This window comes from Monodelphis domestica, chromosome 3 (assembly GCF_027887165.1).
Source record: "Monodelphis domestica isolate mMonDom1 chromosome 3, mMonDom1.pri, whole genome shotgun sequence".
NCBI classification, from domain to species: domain Eukaryota; kingdom Metazoa; phylum Chordata; class Mammalia; order Didelphimorphia; family Didelphidae; genus Monodelphis; species Monodelphis domestica.
The window spans coordinates 80,334,479-80,350,620 of record NC_077229.1 but is presented as its reverse complement, the minus strand read 5'-3'; the positions used below and the strand labels follow the sequence as shown (position 1 = coordinate 80,350,620).

At 40.2% G+C, this 16,142-nt stretch overlaps 2 long non-coding RNA genes and 3 other non-coding genes across 5 annotated transcripts; 2 read left to right on the top strand and 3 right to left on the bottom strand.

The window, feature by feature from the left end:
• Nucleotides 1-2,808: 2,808 nt before the first annotated feature.
• On the bottom strand, nt 2,809-3,647 carry LOC103096775 (uncharacterized). Its single transcript, XR_465849.3, has 2 exons — nt 3,425-3,647; nt 2,809-3,105 (listed from the first exon to the last, which is right to left on the bottom strand). It is a non-coding gene; the product is annotated as an uncharacterized LOC103096775 (long non-coding RNA).
• A 158-nt stretch (nt 3,648-3,805) lies between these two features.
• LOC130458707 (U6 spliceosomal RNA) lies at nt 3,806-3,912 on the top strand. Its single transcript, XR_008918096.1, has one exon. It is a non-coding gene; the product is annotated as a U6 spliceosomal RNA (small nuclear RNA).
• Nucleotides 3,913-4,500: 588 nt separating this feature from the next.
• Nucleotides 4,501-4,607, bottom strand: LOC130458706 (U6 spliceosomal RNA). Its single transcript, XR_008918095.1, has one exon. It is a non-coding gene; the product is annotated as a U6 spliceosomal RNA (small nuclear RNA).
• A 248-nt stretch (nt 4,608-4,855) lies between these two features.
• LOC103096652 (uncharacterized) lies at nt 4,856-5,604 on the top strand. Its single transcript, XR_465848.3, has 2 exons — nt 4,856-4,988; nt 5,308-5,604. It is a non-coding gene; the product is annotated as an uncharacterized LOC103096652 (long non-coding RNA).
• Nucleotides 5,605-12,827: 7,223 nt separating this feature from the next.
• Nucleotides 12,828-12,934, bottom strand: LOC130458705 (U6 spliceosomal RNA). The gene has a single exon (XR_008918094.1). It is a non-coding gene; the product is annotated as a U6 spliceosomal RNA (small nuclear RNA).
• Between the last annotated feature and the right edge of the window lie 3,208 nt (nt 12,935-16,142).

Here is a 16,142-nt window from a genome sequence, read left to right as displayed (position 1 = left end):
AGCTTTTACTTGTACAAAAATATTTACAGCTGGCCTTGTGGTTGCAAAGAGTTGGAAATTAAAGTCATGCCCATCAATTAGGGAATGACTAAGGAAATTGTGGTATATAATGGTGATGTTATATTTTGTGCTATTGTGCTAAAAGGAATGAGAATCAGTATGATTTCAGAAAGATCTGGAAAGGCCTACATGAATGGATGCAGAGTGAAATAAGCAGAACCAGGAAAACATTGTACACAGTAACAACAATACTGTGGAATCATCAACTGTGATAGACAACTATCAACAATACAATGATCCAGGACAAGTCTGAGGAACTTATGACAAAGAATGCTATCCACCTCCAGTGAAAGAATTCAGGAGTCAGAATGCAAATGAAAGCATACGATTTTGCAATTGTTTTTTTGGGTTTAGTTTCCAGGTTTTGTTATCATAAGATTACTCATTTACAAAAATGAAAAATATGGAAATGCATTTGCATGATAATACATGTATAACTCAGATCAAATCACCTGTCAGCACTGGAAGGGGCAAAGGAAGGGAGGGAGGATGATAAGTTTGATCATGTAACTTAGAAAAACTAGGGTGGAAATTTGTTATTACATGTTCTTAGTAAAAAAAAATTTTTAACATTAAAAAAATTATATTCTCTATTTCAGGAAGATATGTTGATGGATTTATATATTTATTCTGAGCTAGAAACATCACTCAAAATCCATATGTCTGTTAGTTCTCATTAAATATCTCTTCCCTCCAAACTGAAAAAGAAGAAATGAAAGGGGGAAAAAAAGGCACAGAATTGAGAGCTGGAATCTCATTTGTGAGTAATAGCAGAAAGGATAAAGAAGAATGGAAATGCAAAAAAAAAAACCCACAAGTAGTAAAGGGATTGCAACTGAAGGATTTTCTGTTGGATCCTGGGTATAACAGGGAACCCATGGAGCTTACTGTATAGAGGGAAGACATGATGAGACCTGTGTCATAGGATGATCAATCTGACAGCTGACTGAAGGGTAGACTGCATTGGGGAGAGAGTTGAAGGAGAGAAACTACCAGTCAATAGAGCAGGCATGAGGAGACCAGGATCTGAACCAAAGTGGTGGCATGTCAGAAGAGAGAAAGGGATTTATACTAGATATGACAGAATTTTGCAACAGGTTAGATATGGGGAGTAAGAGAAAGTGAGGGATTAAGGATAATGCTTAAATTGTAAGTCTAGGTGATTGGGACAATGGTGGGACCTTTGACATTAATAAGGAAGCTAGGAAGAAGGGACTTGGGAGGAAAGATAATGAGTTCAGTTTTGAAATGTTGAGTTTGAGGGTCCAATAGCCTATAGAATAACCCAAGAATGTAGGTCAGGAAAGAGGTTTGGCTAGATACAAAAGTCCGAGTCATCTACTTAGAGATAACAATTGGACCCACAGAAGTTAGTAAGATTAAAAAGAGGGAGAAGAGAACCCAGGACAGAGCCTTAGGGAGCTTAGTGGACACGAGTGACATAGAGGAACATTCAGCAATGAAAACTGAAGAGAGAACAGTCAGGCAAAAGAACCCAGGAGAGAGCAGTGCCACAAAAACCTAGAAGGGAGAAGGAATCCAGAAGAGGCTGAGTGACAGTGCAAAGGTTGCATAGAGGTTAGGAACAATGAGGACTTAGTAAAGATTTATTAAATGAGAAATCAATTGTAACATTGCAAAAAAGTTTTAGTTGAATGATGAGGTCAGGAGACAAACTGCATAGAGTTAAGAAGGAAAGGAGGAACCATCATAAGAAAACCTCTATCATAGACACACTTCTCAAGGAGTTTAAGCAAAAAAGGAGAGAGGCAGAGAGACAGAGAGAGAGACAGAAAGAGAGAGAGACAGAGAGACAGAGACAGAGATAGAGACAGAGAGAGAGAGAGAGAGAGAGAGAGAGAGAGAGAGAGAGAGAGAGAGAGAGAGAGAGAGAGAGAGGATGATAGTAGGGATGATCAGATCAAATGAAGGGTTTGGTTTTTTTTGGTTTGGTTTGGTTGGTTTTTAAGGATGGGGGCAACATGGATATTTTTGTAGCAGCAAGAAAGCAGTCATAAATTGAAGATGAAATTAGAAGGAGTGTGGGATGATAGAAAAAGAGGGGGAAACCTATTAGAGAAGATGTGATGGAGAGGATTACATATACATATACAGGAATTTGTCTTGTCCACAAGATTTCTGGATTGCTTTTTCTATGGTTCTGAATGTGGGGTCTCATTGAGCAGAAGAAAGAAAATCATCAGGTCCTAACAAAGTGCTATCTTTCTTTTATTCAAATAGCTTTTACATTTCAACCTGAAAATAGTCTGTCAATAAACATTTATAAAGCACCTATTAAGTGCCAGGTGGACACATAAATGCTGAGGATACCAAGAAAGGCAAAAATTAGCTCTGCTGTCAAAGATCACAGTCTAATGGGGGAAACAACATGCAAACAACTATGTTCAATCTATATAAAGGATAAGTAGGTAATAACAGAGAGAAGGCACTAGCATTAAGGAGGATAAGGAAAGGACTCTTATAAATGGTGGGGTTTAGCTGGAACTTGAATAAAACCAGCTTTGCCAGAAGACAGAGATGAAGAGAAAGAATAAGGAAGAATATTCTAGGCATTGTAGACCACCAAAGAAAATGTCCAACTTCAGAAGATGGAGTATTTTGTGTGAGGAAAAAAGGTAAGTGTACAGGATCATAGAATAAGTGAGATGGAAATTAAGAAGTCTTGACAAGTAGGATGGGGCTAAGTTATAAAGGGCTTTGAACAACAAATTATTCCTGGAGCCTATATGGAGTTACTGGATTTTATTGAGTAGGGGAGTGACATAATGGTAGACCTCCACTTGGGGAAAAATCACTGGTGCTGAATGGACGATGGATTGGAGTGGAGAGAGATCTGAGGCAGGCAGAAACATCAGCAGCCATTGCAGCAATTAACTAGGCAGTCAGTCAGAGAAAAAAAGGAGGCATATTGGAGAGATGTGGCAAATGTGAAGTCGAAGCCTTGATAGCAGCTTGGATGAGGGGAAGGTGAAAGACAATGAAGAGTCCAGAGAGACTGGGAGGACAGCGGTGCCCTTGACAATACTAGTTAAACAAAACAATTAAATGAAAAATACTTCAATGCTGATTCCTCAAAGTATCTCTCTTCCTCCCCTCGTCTACCCGGTTTTGCAAGCACAAGAGACAGAGCTCCAGCCTTCCCCACAATTTGGGAGATTGAGCGCTCCACAACGCCCCGCCCCGACCCCAGTTTAGGCTCTGCCTCTTCCTCCACCCTCAGTCCGCCTACACTTAGTGCCCAATACGTCTCTGGTTTTTCTTCACCCCGAGGCTCCGCCCCGACGCCTGGATCCCCGTCCCCGGGAATGGGGTGTTTATCCGTTCCTCTTCCCTCGAGCCCCACCCCCTCTGCGGCTCCCTTCGCCTCTCGTCTAGTCCCCACAACGCCTCGGACTTCACTCCCTCGGTCGCAGAGCCCCCTGGGATAAAGGAGGCTCGGAAAGCTTTCCTTCAGCCATATCCAAGGATCTTCACTTCGGGCGTGGTATGTTAATCACGTAAACACCCAGCAGCCTTTACGGCCACACCTACGGGGAAATTTATGTGAAATAACAAGCCTTCCGAGACTTTCCGGCACAGAATAATAATCATGATATACCCATATACAGTAATCTAAAAGAAATGAGAACGAAATGCTGAAAGTTCAATCGTGAACATAATCACCGTATGTAAAAGGTTTTGAATCCTTCGTCCCTTAAATAGCTCTGACGAAGCCTTCACGTTTGTGCTTGCTTCGGCAGCACATATACTAAAATTGGAACGATACAGAGAAGATTAGCATGGCCCCTGCGCAAGGATGACACGCAAATTCGTGAAGCGTTCCATATTTTGGCTTCCAATACGCCACATTGCACGTAAAAGTTGAGTTCATTGTTTATTAAAAGATTCCTTTCTCAATTCCTCCTCTGCTATCACTTATACCCATCTCCGCCGTCTTTGAAATGCACGTGATTTTTTTTTTAAGCCACGTAAGAATGTGAAGTTGCGGGAGGATTTATTTCCCCAACTACGGCAACAGAAACCACAAATAATTATTAACTGCTTGGGAATTCCAAACTTAACAGTTAAGTAGTAGTATTATTTTATATGTATTATTGAAGAGAAGGGAAAGCATTATTATAGACACGTCTTGTAGGAGGAAGCCACTATAAGACAATAAGAGGTGTCCTTTAGAACACAGACGCTCCTCCCACATTTGGAAGTTTGGGGGAGCGTCAATTGTTACAGGTTGCTACACATTTCAAATTCAGTTATCACAGGATGACTTTCCCGTCCTTGGTTTCCTTCTTTGTAAAAGGAAGAGGTATATATATATATATATATATGAACATATATATGTTCATACGTTGTAAAACTCCACTTGTAAATCCACAATCGGTCAGGGTAATAAACAAAATAAATATATAATAAATAATAAAGCAAAATATGGAACGCTTCACGAATTTGCGTGTCATCCTTGCGCAGGGGCCATGCTAATCTTCTCTGTATCGTTCCAATTTTAGTATATGTGCTGCCGAAGCAAGCACAAACGTGAGGGCTTCGTCAGAGCTATTTAAGGGACGAAGGATTCAAAACCTTTTACATACGGTGATTATGTTCACGATTGAATTTTCAGCATTTCGTTCTCATTTCTTTTAGATTACTGTATATGGGTATATCATGATTATTATTCTTTGCAGGAAAGTCTCGGAAGGCTCGTTATTTCACATAAATTTCCCCGTAGGTGTGGCCGTAAAGGCTGCTGGGTGTTTACGTGATTAACATACCACGCCCGAAGTGAAGATCCTTGGATATGGCTGAAGGAAAGCTTTCCGAGCCTCCTTCATCCCAGGGGGCTCTGCGACCGAGGGAGTGAAGTCCGAGGCGTTGTGGGGACTAGAAGAGAGGCGAAGGGAGCCGCAGAGGGGGTGGGGCTCGAGGGAAGAGGAACGGATAAACACCCCACTCCCGGGGACGGGGATCCAGGCGTCGGGGCGGAGCCTCGGGGTGAAGAAAAACCAGAGACGTATTGGGCACTAAGTGTAGGCGGACTGAGGGTGGAGGAAGAGGCAGAGCCTAAACTGGGGTCGGGGCGGGGCGTTGTGGAGCGCTCAATCTCCCAAATTGTGGGGAAGGCTGGAGCTCTGGCTCTTGTGCTTGCAAAACCGGGTAGACGAGGGGAGGAAGAGAGATACTTTGAGGAATCAGCATTGAAGTATTTTTCATTTAATTGTTTTGTTTAACTAGTATTGTCAAGGGCACCGCTGTCCTCCCAGTCTCTCTGGACTCTTCATTGTCTTTCACCTTCCCCTCATCCAAGCTGCTATCAAGGCCTCGACTTCACATTTGCCACATCTCTCCAATATGCCTCCTTTTTTTCTCTGACTGACTGCCTAGTTAATTGCTGCAATGGCTGCTGATGTTTCTGCCTGCCTCAGATCTCTCTCCACTCCAATCCATCGTCCATTCAGCACCAGTGATTTTTCCCCAAGTGGAGGTCTACCATTATGTCACTCCCCTACTCAATAAAATCCAGTAACTCCATATAGGCTCCAGGAATAATTTGTTGTTCAAAGCCCTTTATAACTTAGCCCCATCCTACTTGTCAAGACTTCTTAATTTCCATCTCACTTATTCTATGATCCTGTACACTTACCTTTTTTCCTCACACAAAATACTCCATCTTCTGAAGTTGGACATTTTCTTTGGTGGTCTACAATGCCTAGAATATTCTTCCTTATTCTTTCTCTTCATCTCTGTCTTCTGGCAAAGCTGGTTTTATTCAAGTTCCAGCTAAACCCCACCTTTTATAAGAGTCCTTTCCTTATCCTCCTTAATGCTAGTGCCTTCTCTCTGTTATTACCTACTTATCCTTTATATAGATTGAACATAGTTGTTTGCATGTTGTTTCCCCCATTAGACTGTGATCTTTGACAGCAGAGCTAATTTTTGCCTTTCTTGGTATCCTCAGCATTTATGTGTCCACCTGGCACTTAATAGGTGCTTTATAAATGTTTATTGACAGACTATTTTCAGGTTGAAATGTAAAAGCTATTTGAATAAAAGAAAGATAGCACTTTGTTGGGACCTGATGATTTTCTTTCTTCTGCTCAATGAGACCCCACATTCAGAACCATAGAAAAAGCAATCCAGAAATCTTGTGGACAAGACAAATTCCTGTATATGTATATGTAATCCTTTCCATCACATCTTCTCTAATAGGTTTCCCCCTCTTTTTCTATCATCCCACACTCCTAATTTCATCTTCAATTTATGACTGCTTTCTTGCTGCTACAAAAATATCCATGTTGCCCCCATCCTTAAAAACCAACCAAACCAACCAAAAAAAAAAAAACAACCTTCATTTGATCTGATCATCCCTACTTATCATCCTCTCTCTCTCTCTCTCTCTCTCTCTCTCTCTCTCTGTCTCTATCTCTGTCTCTGTCTCTCTGTCTCTGTCTCTGTCTGTCTGTCTCTGTCTCTCTCTCTGTCTCTGTCTCTCTCTGTCTCTCTGTCTCTCTGTCTCTCTCTCTGTCTCTCTGCCTCTCTCCTTTTTTGCTTAAACTCCTTGAGAAGTGTGTCTATGATAGAGGTTTTCTTATGATGGTTCCTCCTTTCCTTCTTCTTAACTCTATGCAGTTTGGCTCCTGACCTCATCATTCAACTAAAACTTTTTTGCAATGTTACAATTGATTTCTCATTTAATAAATCTTTACTAAGTCCTCATTGTTCCTAACCTCTATGCAACCTTTGCACTGTCACTCAGCCTCTTCTGGATTCCTTCTCCCTTCTATGTTTTTGTGACACTGCTCTCTCCTGGGTTCTTTTGCCTGACTGTTCTCTCTTCAGTTTTCATTGCTGAATGTTCCTCTATGTCACTCGTGTCCACTAAGCTCCCTAAGGCTCTGTCCTGGGTTCTCTTCTCCCTCTTTTTAATCTTACTAACTTCTGTGGGTCCAATTGTTATCTCTAAGTAGATGACTCGGACTTTTGTATCTAGCCAAGCCTCTTTCCTGACCTACATTCTTGGGTTATTCTATAGGCTATTGGACCCTCAAACTCAACATTTCAAAACTGAACTCATTATCTTTCCTCCCAAGTCCCTTCTTCCTAGCTTCCTTATTAATGTCAAAGGTCCCACCATTGTCCCAATCACCTAGACTTACAATTTAAGCATTATCCTTAATCCCTCACTTTCTCTTACTCCCCATATCTAACCTGTTGCAAAATTCTGTCATATCTAGTATAAATCCCTTTCTCTCTTCTGACATGCCACCACTTTGGTTCAGATCCTGGTCTCCTCATGCCTGCTCTATTGACTGGTAGTTTCTCTCCTTCAACTCTCTCCCCAGTGCAGTCTACCCTTCAGTCAGCTGTCAGATTGATCATCCTATGACACAGGTCTCATCATGTCTTCCCTCTATACAATAAGCTCCATGGGTTCCCTGTTATACCCAGAATCCAACAGAAAATCCTTCAGTTGCAATCCCTTTACTACTTGTGGGTTTTTTTTTTTTGCATTTCCATTCTTCTTTATCCTTTCTGCTATTACTCACAAATGATATTCCAGCTCTCAATTCTGTGCCTCCCCCCCCCCCCTTTCATTTCTTCTTTTTCAGTTTGGAGGGAAGAGATATTTAATGAGACCTAACAGACATATGGATTTTGAGTGATGTTTCTAGCTCAGAATAAATATATAAATCCATCAACATATCTTCCTGAAATAGAGAATATAATTTTTTTAATGTTAAAAAAAATTTTTTTTTACTAAGAACATGTAATAACAAATTTCCACCCTAGTTTTTCTAAGTTACATGATCAAACTTATCATCCTCCCTCCCTTCCTTTGCCCCTTCCAGTGCTGACAGGTGATTTGATCTGAGTTATACATGTATTATCATGCAAATACATTTCCATATTTTTCATTTTTGTAAATGAGTAATCTTATGATAACAAAACCTGGAAACTAAACCCAAAAAAACAATTGCAAAATCGTATGCTTTCATTTGCATTCTGACTCCTGAATTCTTTCACTGGAGGTGGATAGCATTCTTTGTCATAAGTTCCTCAGACTTGTCCTGGATCATTGTATTGTTGATAGTTGTCTATCACAGTTGATGATTCCACAGTATTGTTGTTACTGTGTACAATGTTTTCCTGGTTCTGCTTATTTCACTCTGCATCCATTCATGTAGGCCTTTCCAGATCTTTCTGAAATCATACTGATTCTCATTCCTTTTAGCACAATAGCACAAAATATAACATCACCATTATATACCACAATTTCCTTAGTCATTCCCTAATTGATGGGCATGACTTTAATTTCCAACTCTTTGCAACCACAAGGCCAGCTGTAAATATTTTTGTACAAGTAAAAGCTTTCCCCCTTTTTTTCAATCTCTCTGGGATACAGACCTAGTAGTGGTATTACTGGATCAAAGAGTATGTGTTGTTTTCTAGCCCTTTGGGCATAATTCCAAATCCAAAATAAATTCCAAACCTCCAGAATGGTTGGATCAGTTCACAACTCCACCAACAATGCATTTGTGTCCCAATTTTGCCACATCCCCTCCAACATTTATCATTTTCTTTTACTGTCATATTGACTAACCTGATAGGGGTGAGATGGTACCTCAGAATTGTTTTAATTTGCATTTCTCTAATCAAATGGGCTTAGAACATTTTTTCATATGATTATTGAGAGCTTTGATTTCATCTGAAAATAGCTTATTCATATCCTTTGACCATTTGTCAATTAAGGAATGACTCGGATTCTTATAAATTGGATTTAGTCATTTATATATTTGAGAAATGAGACCTTTATCAGAAAATTTTATTATAAAAAATTTCCCCCCAGTTTGTTGCCTCCCTTCTAATCTTGATTTCATTACTTTTGTTTGTACAACCCCTTTTTAATTTAATATAATCAAATTATTAATTTCAAATATTGTAATTTTCCCTATCTCTTGTTTGGCCATAAATTCTTCCCTTCTCCATAGATCTAACAGGCAAATTCTTCTATGTTCCCCTAATTTACTTACAATATCACCCTTTATGTCTAAATCATATACCCATTTTGACCTCATTTTTATATAGGGTGTGAAATATTGATCCAAACTTAATTTTTGGCATACTGCTTTCCAATTTTCCCAGCAGTTTTTGTCAAATCATGATTTCTTATTCTAAAATCTGGGAACTTTGGATTTATCAAATACTAGATTGCTGAGGTCATTTACTTCTATCCTATTCTATTGATCCCCTTTTATTTCTTAGCGGGTACCAGATGGTTTTGATGACCACTGCTTTATAGTACAGTTTAAGATCTGGTACCGATAGTCCACTATCCTTCACATTATTTTTTCCATTTGTTCCCTTGATATTCTTGACATCTTGTTCTTTTAGATGAATTTTTATATTATTTTTTCTAGTTCTAGAAAATAGTTTTTTTTTAGTTTGATTGGCATGGCACTGAATAAGTAAATTAGTTTAGGTAGGATTGTCATTTTTATTATATTAGCTCAGGCTATCCATGAGCAATTTTTAATGTTTTTCCAATTATTTAGATCTAACTTTATTTGTGTGAAGAGTATTTTGTAATTATGTTCATATAATTCCTTTGTTTGTCTTGGAAAATTGATTCCCAAATGTTTTGTATTGCCTAAAGTGGTTTTAAATGAAATTTCACTTTCTAACTTTTGTTGCTGGACTTTGTTGGAAATATATAAAAATGCTGATGATTTATGTGGGTTTATTTTTTATCCTGCAAGTTTGCTAAAGTTGTTAATTATTTCGATTATTTTTTTAGTTGATTCTCTAGGATTTTCTAAGCATACTTATATCATCCACAAAGTGATAGTTTAGTTTCCTCTTTCCTTACTTTAACTCCTTCAGATTCTTTTTCTTCTCTTATTGCTAAAGCTAACATTTCTAGTACAATATTAAATAATAGTGGTAATGATGGGCATCCTTGTTTAGGTTAGGTTTTTTTTTTAATTTTTAAACCATTACTTTCCATCTTGGAATCAATACTGTGTATCAGTTCCAAGGCAATTGGTTCCAAGGGGGTTAAGTGACTTGCTCAGGATCACACAGCTGGGAAGTGTCTAAGGCCAGATTTGGACCTAGGACCTTTCATCTCTAGCCCTGGCTCTCAATCCACTGAGCTAACCAGCTGCCCCCAGGTTAGGGGGATCTTACTGGGAAGGCTTCTAAATTTTCCCCATTGCAGATAATACTTGTTGATGGTTTTAGATAGATATTACTTATTATTTTAAGGAAAGGCCCTTTTGTTCCTCTTTTTTTTAGTGTTTTTTTTTTATAGGAATGGGTGTTGTAGTTTGTCAAAGGTTTTTTTCTGAATCTATTGTGATAGTCACATGATTTCAGTTGGTTTGGTTATTGATGTAGTCATTATACTAATGGTTTTCCTACTATTAAACCAGCCTTGAATTCCTGGTATAAATCTCATCTGGTCATAGTAAATAATCTTTGTGATATATTGCTATAATCACTTTACTAGTATTTTATTCAAGATTTTTGTATTAATATTCATTAAAGAAATTGGTCTGTAATTTTCTTTCTCTGTCTTTAGTCTTCCTGGCTTAGGTAGAAGCACTATATTTTATCATAAAAAAGAATTTGGTAGAATTCCTTCTTTGCTTATTTTGCCAAATAATTTTATAGTATTGAGATTAGTTATTCTTTAAATGGAGATTATTTCAATATTCAATTTCCTCTTTTGTTAATCTAGGCAACTTATATTGTTGTAAATATTTAGAGAATATAATTCTTAACAATAACCTTAAAATATAGAAGACACTCAAGCATTCCAACAAATAGGAAGGTCACTTCTGTACCTTTTCCATGGCTGTCCTCTTGCTTGCCAGCTCTCCTCCCATCAGATCTCTCATCTTCCTCACTTCCTCCAAGACTGCTCAAATCTTACCTTCTACAAGGTGCTTTCTGGTGCTCTCCACCTCTAGATCCTTCTTTGTGAGATTATCTTTCATTTATGGGGTGTATCTCTTACATGTACATAGTTGCTTGCATGTTATCTCTTTTATTAGAATGTAGGCTTCTCAAGGGGACAGAATCATGCTTTTGTCTTCTTTGTTTAGCATAGGGCCTGTCACATAGTAGGTACCTTAAAATGCTTACTGACTGTTGACTGACAAGAGAAAGGACCTGAGGGCAATCAACTGCCTTTGTTTCCTGGATTTGTACAAGGTCCTATATCCTTGATCATGCATCTCTGAAGAGAAAAGTACACCATTTGCTATAGAATACCCTCAAGGAACAAATATTGCTTCTCTATTCACAAGTATGCCCCCAAACAATTTTAAATCAATTTTGCATTATTTTAAAATCAAACCTAGAGAAAGCTACGTCCCAGCTCATGTTTCTACACCAAGACAATTTTAGATGATATTTATAGGAATCTTGAACAACAAAAAAAATTATATGTTCAAATAAAGACTGGGGTTACCATACTCACTACTCCATTCCTTCCTTGACTGCTTCCCCCAAATACTAAAAGGGTCTCCTCCTTCTATCTCAGTTTCTCTAGTTTGAAAAGGGTGGGTCATAGCCTAATCTTTTAGGGGGATGGGGAAGGCAAGGAACTAAATCAGAAAAGAGGCATATATACCCTAGGTCCAGGTGTTTCTCTCTTTCCTCTATTTAAAACTTTCCTACACCAACTTTCCTAAAGGGAAATGTCTGAAAATGGTTTTAGACAACCAAAAATATTTATTCCTTTATATTTCTTAAGAAATTGAGGTTGTTTATTATTATTTTTTTAAGTTTCCACCATACTAATACTGGTTTGCCTTTTTTTAAGTGCCGTGTTTTTCTTACTCTTACCCCGTGAGTTGGGTGGTGCAGGCAAACGAGTCCCATTTTACCAAGGAAGAAATAGCCCCGGGGATGTTGCCAAAGGTCGCACCAGCTGTAGAGTAGATCGAAGATTTGGACCCTGGGTCATCCATCTCCAGATCTGAGATGCTTCAGCCTAGTCCATGCTTCATTTCATTCAGCAAGTCCCGAGCGCTAACCATTTGATCTTATTCATTCAATCAACAATCGTTTTATTAAGCACCTACTATGTTTCGGGCACTCTGGGGATACAGTAAAAAACCGTAACAGTTTCTGCCCACAAAAGAGTTTACGCATCTCTGGCCACACAACATGTACATTCTCAAAAGAGATACAAAGCAACTTTGTGGGCAAGACCCAAGCAGCGCGGAGTGGAGAGGGGGTAGAGAAGAAAGCGGTGTTTGAGGTGAACACAAAATTAGGAATAGCGCCCCCTTCCTCCATCAATAGTGTTTCTGCTCTGCTAGACCGCGAAATCTCGGATCTCTGGTTCTCTTCTCCATAGAAGATTAGAAGGTGTAAGAAAAATCTCTTTGTTGGTCTTTCAGCTGGGGAAAATGAAACCCCAAATAATTGAGACCACTAGTAGCTGGGAGATCAGGAAAGGACCCCTACTGAGGGGAGGGGGGGTGGCCTTGAAGAGTTTAAGAAGAGGTAGAGGGTGGAGGGAGGGCGTTCCAAGAATAGGAGATGAAAAATGTGCGGGTAATGGACGGACGCCCCTAAAGTCACAGTTGAGGATGTACCTGGGTGGAGTCTAATTACTCTTTCTGTTCGGCGGAATTGTCTCCCCCACAAAAGACAACGAAAATTCCTGGACCACATGCTCAGTGACGGCTGGTAGACGAAGGGAAGAGACCATTTTAACTTTTATTGGTTGCTAACGAAACCAAAATATGGAACGCTTCACGAATTTGCGTGTCATCCTTGCGCAGGGGCCATGCTAATCTTCTCTGTATCGTTCCAATTTTAGTATATGTGCTGCCGAAGCAAGCACAAACGTGAGGGCTTCGTCAGAGCTATTTAAGGGACGAAGGATTCAAAACCTTTTACATACGGTGATTATATTCACGCTTGAACTTTCAGCATTTCGTTCTCATTTCTTTTAGATTACTGTATATGGGTATATCATGATTATTATTCTGTGCCGGAAAGTCTCGGAAGGCTCGTTATTTCACATAAATTTCCCCGTAGGTGTGGCCGTAAAGGCTGCTGGGTGTTTACGTGATTAACATACCACGCCCGAAGTGAAGATCCTTGGATATGGCTGAGGGAAAGCTTTCCGAGCCTCCTTTATCCCAGGGGGCTCTGCGACCGAGGGAGTGAAGTCCGAGGCGTTGTGGGGACTAGACGAGAGGCGAAGGGAGCCGCAGAGGGGGTGGGGCTCGAGGGAAGAGGAACGGATAAACACCCCACTCCCGGGGACGGGGATCCAGGCGTCGGGGCGGAGCTTCGGGGTGAAGAACGAGGGGGCGGACCTGAGGCAAAAGCCAGAGACGTATTGGGCACTAGGTGTAGGCGGACTGAGGGTGGAGGAAGAGGCAGAGCCTAAACCTGGGGGCGGGGCGGAGCGCTCAATCTCCCAAATTGTGGGGAAGGCTGGAGCTCTGGCTCTTGTGCTTGCAAAACCGGGTATACGAGGGGAGAAAGAGAGATACTTTGAAAGGAGTGAAATTATCCTCATAATCTTTGCCAGTTGGCAGGAAACTGGCGCCTTAGGGAGACTGCTCTGTTTGTAAGCCCATCTGGGTGGCTGATGCCACAGCCTTCACCTGCTGTTCCTCCAAGCACAGGCCTGCTCACTTCTGGGTGGAAAAACTTTAAAGCCTTACACTTAATTCTCCCCAATTCTTTGACCTCCTGGGAGAAATCACAAGAAAGTGCCCTGGAGAGGGAAATTTCCAAGCTAATTTTCACTTTCTATTTAGTCTCTGAAAACTGGAGTACTGAATTTGGAATAAAAGGGATTCTAATCCTGGGTCTGCTGTTCATGAGTTATGTGACTTTGGATAAGCCTCTTAACTTTTCTGCATCTCAGGTTCCTCATCTGTAAAATGAAGAGGTTAGATTATATGATTTCAAAGGTCCCTTCTTTGATTAGAAAATAGCATTTATTTCACATCCATGCAAAGACCATTGGGATCGAATTTCTTTGATGCTTCCATGGGCAATTCATTTTTATTTTTTAAGTGAATTGCCCAGGGTCATACAGCTGGGAAAGGTCTGAGGACAAATTTGAACCTAGGACCAACTTCCTGTCTCCAGGCCTGGCTCTCAATCCACTGAGCAACCCAGCTACCCAGCTGCCCAGCTGCCCCTAGGCAATTCATTTTTAAAGGACCTAAATTGTTTTTTTTTTCTCCTTTTATGTTAAAAGAGGAGGATTGACTTTAGATGGCCTGTGGATTCCACTTCAGCTCTAGATCTCTGAACCCCTCCCTCCAGGGACAGGAATCCTATAGTATATCTTTCCAAGGCAACTCATCAGCCTTTAAGGGAAGCTCTAAACATTGAGCCAAAAGATCCTTTTCAATAACTTGCTGCAGCCCACCTCTATCCTCCCTAGTTCTGCTATCAAATTCTCACCTCTTGTCCACATAACAATCCCTCAAATCAAAGGCATCAATTGCACCCTGTGAAGAGAGAATTAGACTCTCTTAGTTTATTTTTAATGTGTAATCAATCAGCAAATTTTAACTCCTACTTAGTACTTAGCTAACCATTAAGAGAGCTCACAAGTCACTAGTTCACACACCCAAAGGCCACAAACACTGCATCCACCTTAGGCAGTGCTAGGCAAATTGGGAGGCTATGATTAGTTCCCATGAAATGGGAGAGAGACAGGAAGTGATGCGGAAAAAAAGGACTATAAAAGGGGAGACCAAAGGACAAGATTCACTCTTGGCTTCCTTGGTTCTTCAGACCCTTTTTCAGTTGGTGCTTTGGTGGGACACTTTTCAGCATGAGCTCTGGTGAAATTCTAGGTGGTCTTAGCCTCGTGTGTTTGTGTTTGTGTGTGTGTGTGTGTGTGTGTGTGTGTTGAAGGCTCTGGGTGGTTTTTCAGTCTCCTGGCTCTTCAGATTTCAGCTTCCTAATTAGGACTTTCAATTCCCGTGAGACTGGTGGATCTGCATTCGTGGTCTAGGATTAGGGTATTTGTAGCTAGGCAGTTTTTTTCCTACCTCTTTTCTATATTTCATATCTCTACCCAGTTATAAATAAAAGCTGCTAACAGTTTTTCTGACTTAATATATAAAATATTAATTTTATAAATGGCAACCACAATCACTTTTATAACTTTCATATTTAGTCAAACCTAATTTTAAATCTCACAACCCAGTGTTTTTCTCCATGTTAAAACATTACCAGTTCCTTAAACCAAACCCTCCATGCCATTAATTCATCCTAGTCATCCACTTCTTATACTCTCTCCTGCTTGTCAAGGTTCCATTTTAAAATATGGTAACCAGAACTGAACACAGTGGGCCCAATTATGGCCAGACTAGGGCAAGGTATAGGCAAAGCATGACCTCCCCTGTTTAGGACATTGACTATTAATGTAGCTTTTGGGGGCTGCTACATTGAGTTTGCACTCCAAGAAAATCATTCTCAAAGCTAGGGAAACTGAGGTCCAGGCTGGGGGAAATGTCTTGCCTCAATACATCTCTCAACTCAAAACCCATCCTGCCACACCCCTTCATAGCTCTTACTACTATTTCCTCTCCAAGGCACTTATATTTGTTGTTCAGGCGTGTCTTTCTCTTCATGACCTCATTTGGTATTTTCCTGGCAAAGATCCTGGAGTGGTTTGTCATTTCCTTCTCCAGCTCATTTGACAGATGAGGAAACCATGACAAATAGAATTAAGTGACTTGCCCAGGATCACCCAGCTACTGTGAGGCAAGATTTTAACTCCGGAAGATAAATCTTCCTGACCACAGGCCCAGGACTCTCTCCACTCTACCATTAGCTGCCCAAGGCAGAGAGAACATCAAATTGAGAAATTTGTTAACAGAATATCAGAAGATGGCACTGTCTGTCCCCTTCCCTAGGTTTGCTATTTGCCTTCTGCTACCTTTTTTTTTTCCAGTTGGGAAGCTCTAGGTAAACCCTGATGACTTCCAGGCCTCTTCAGGGATTGCCAGTCCCTCTTCCCTAATCCCCAAAGGGGAAAAATAAAGCACACACACTCACACATAACCAAG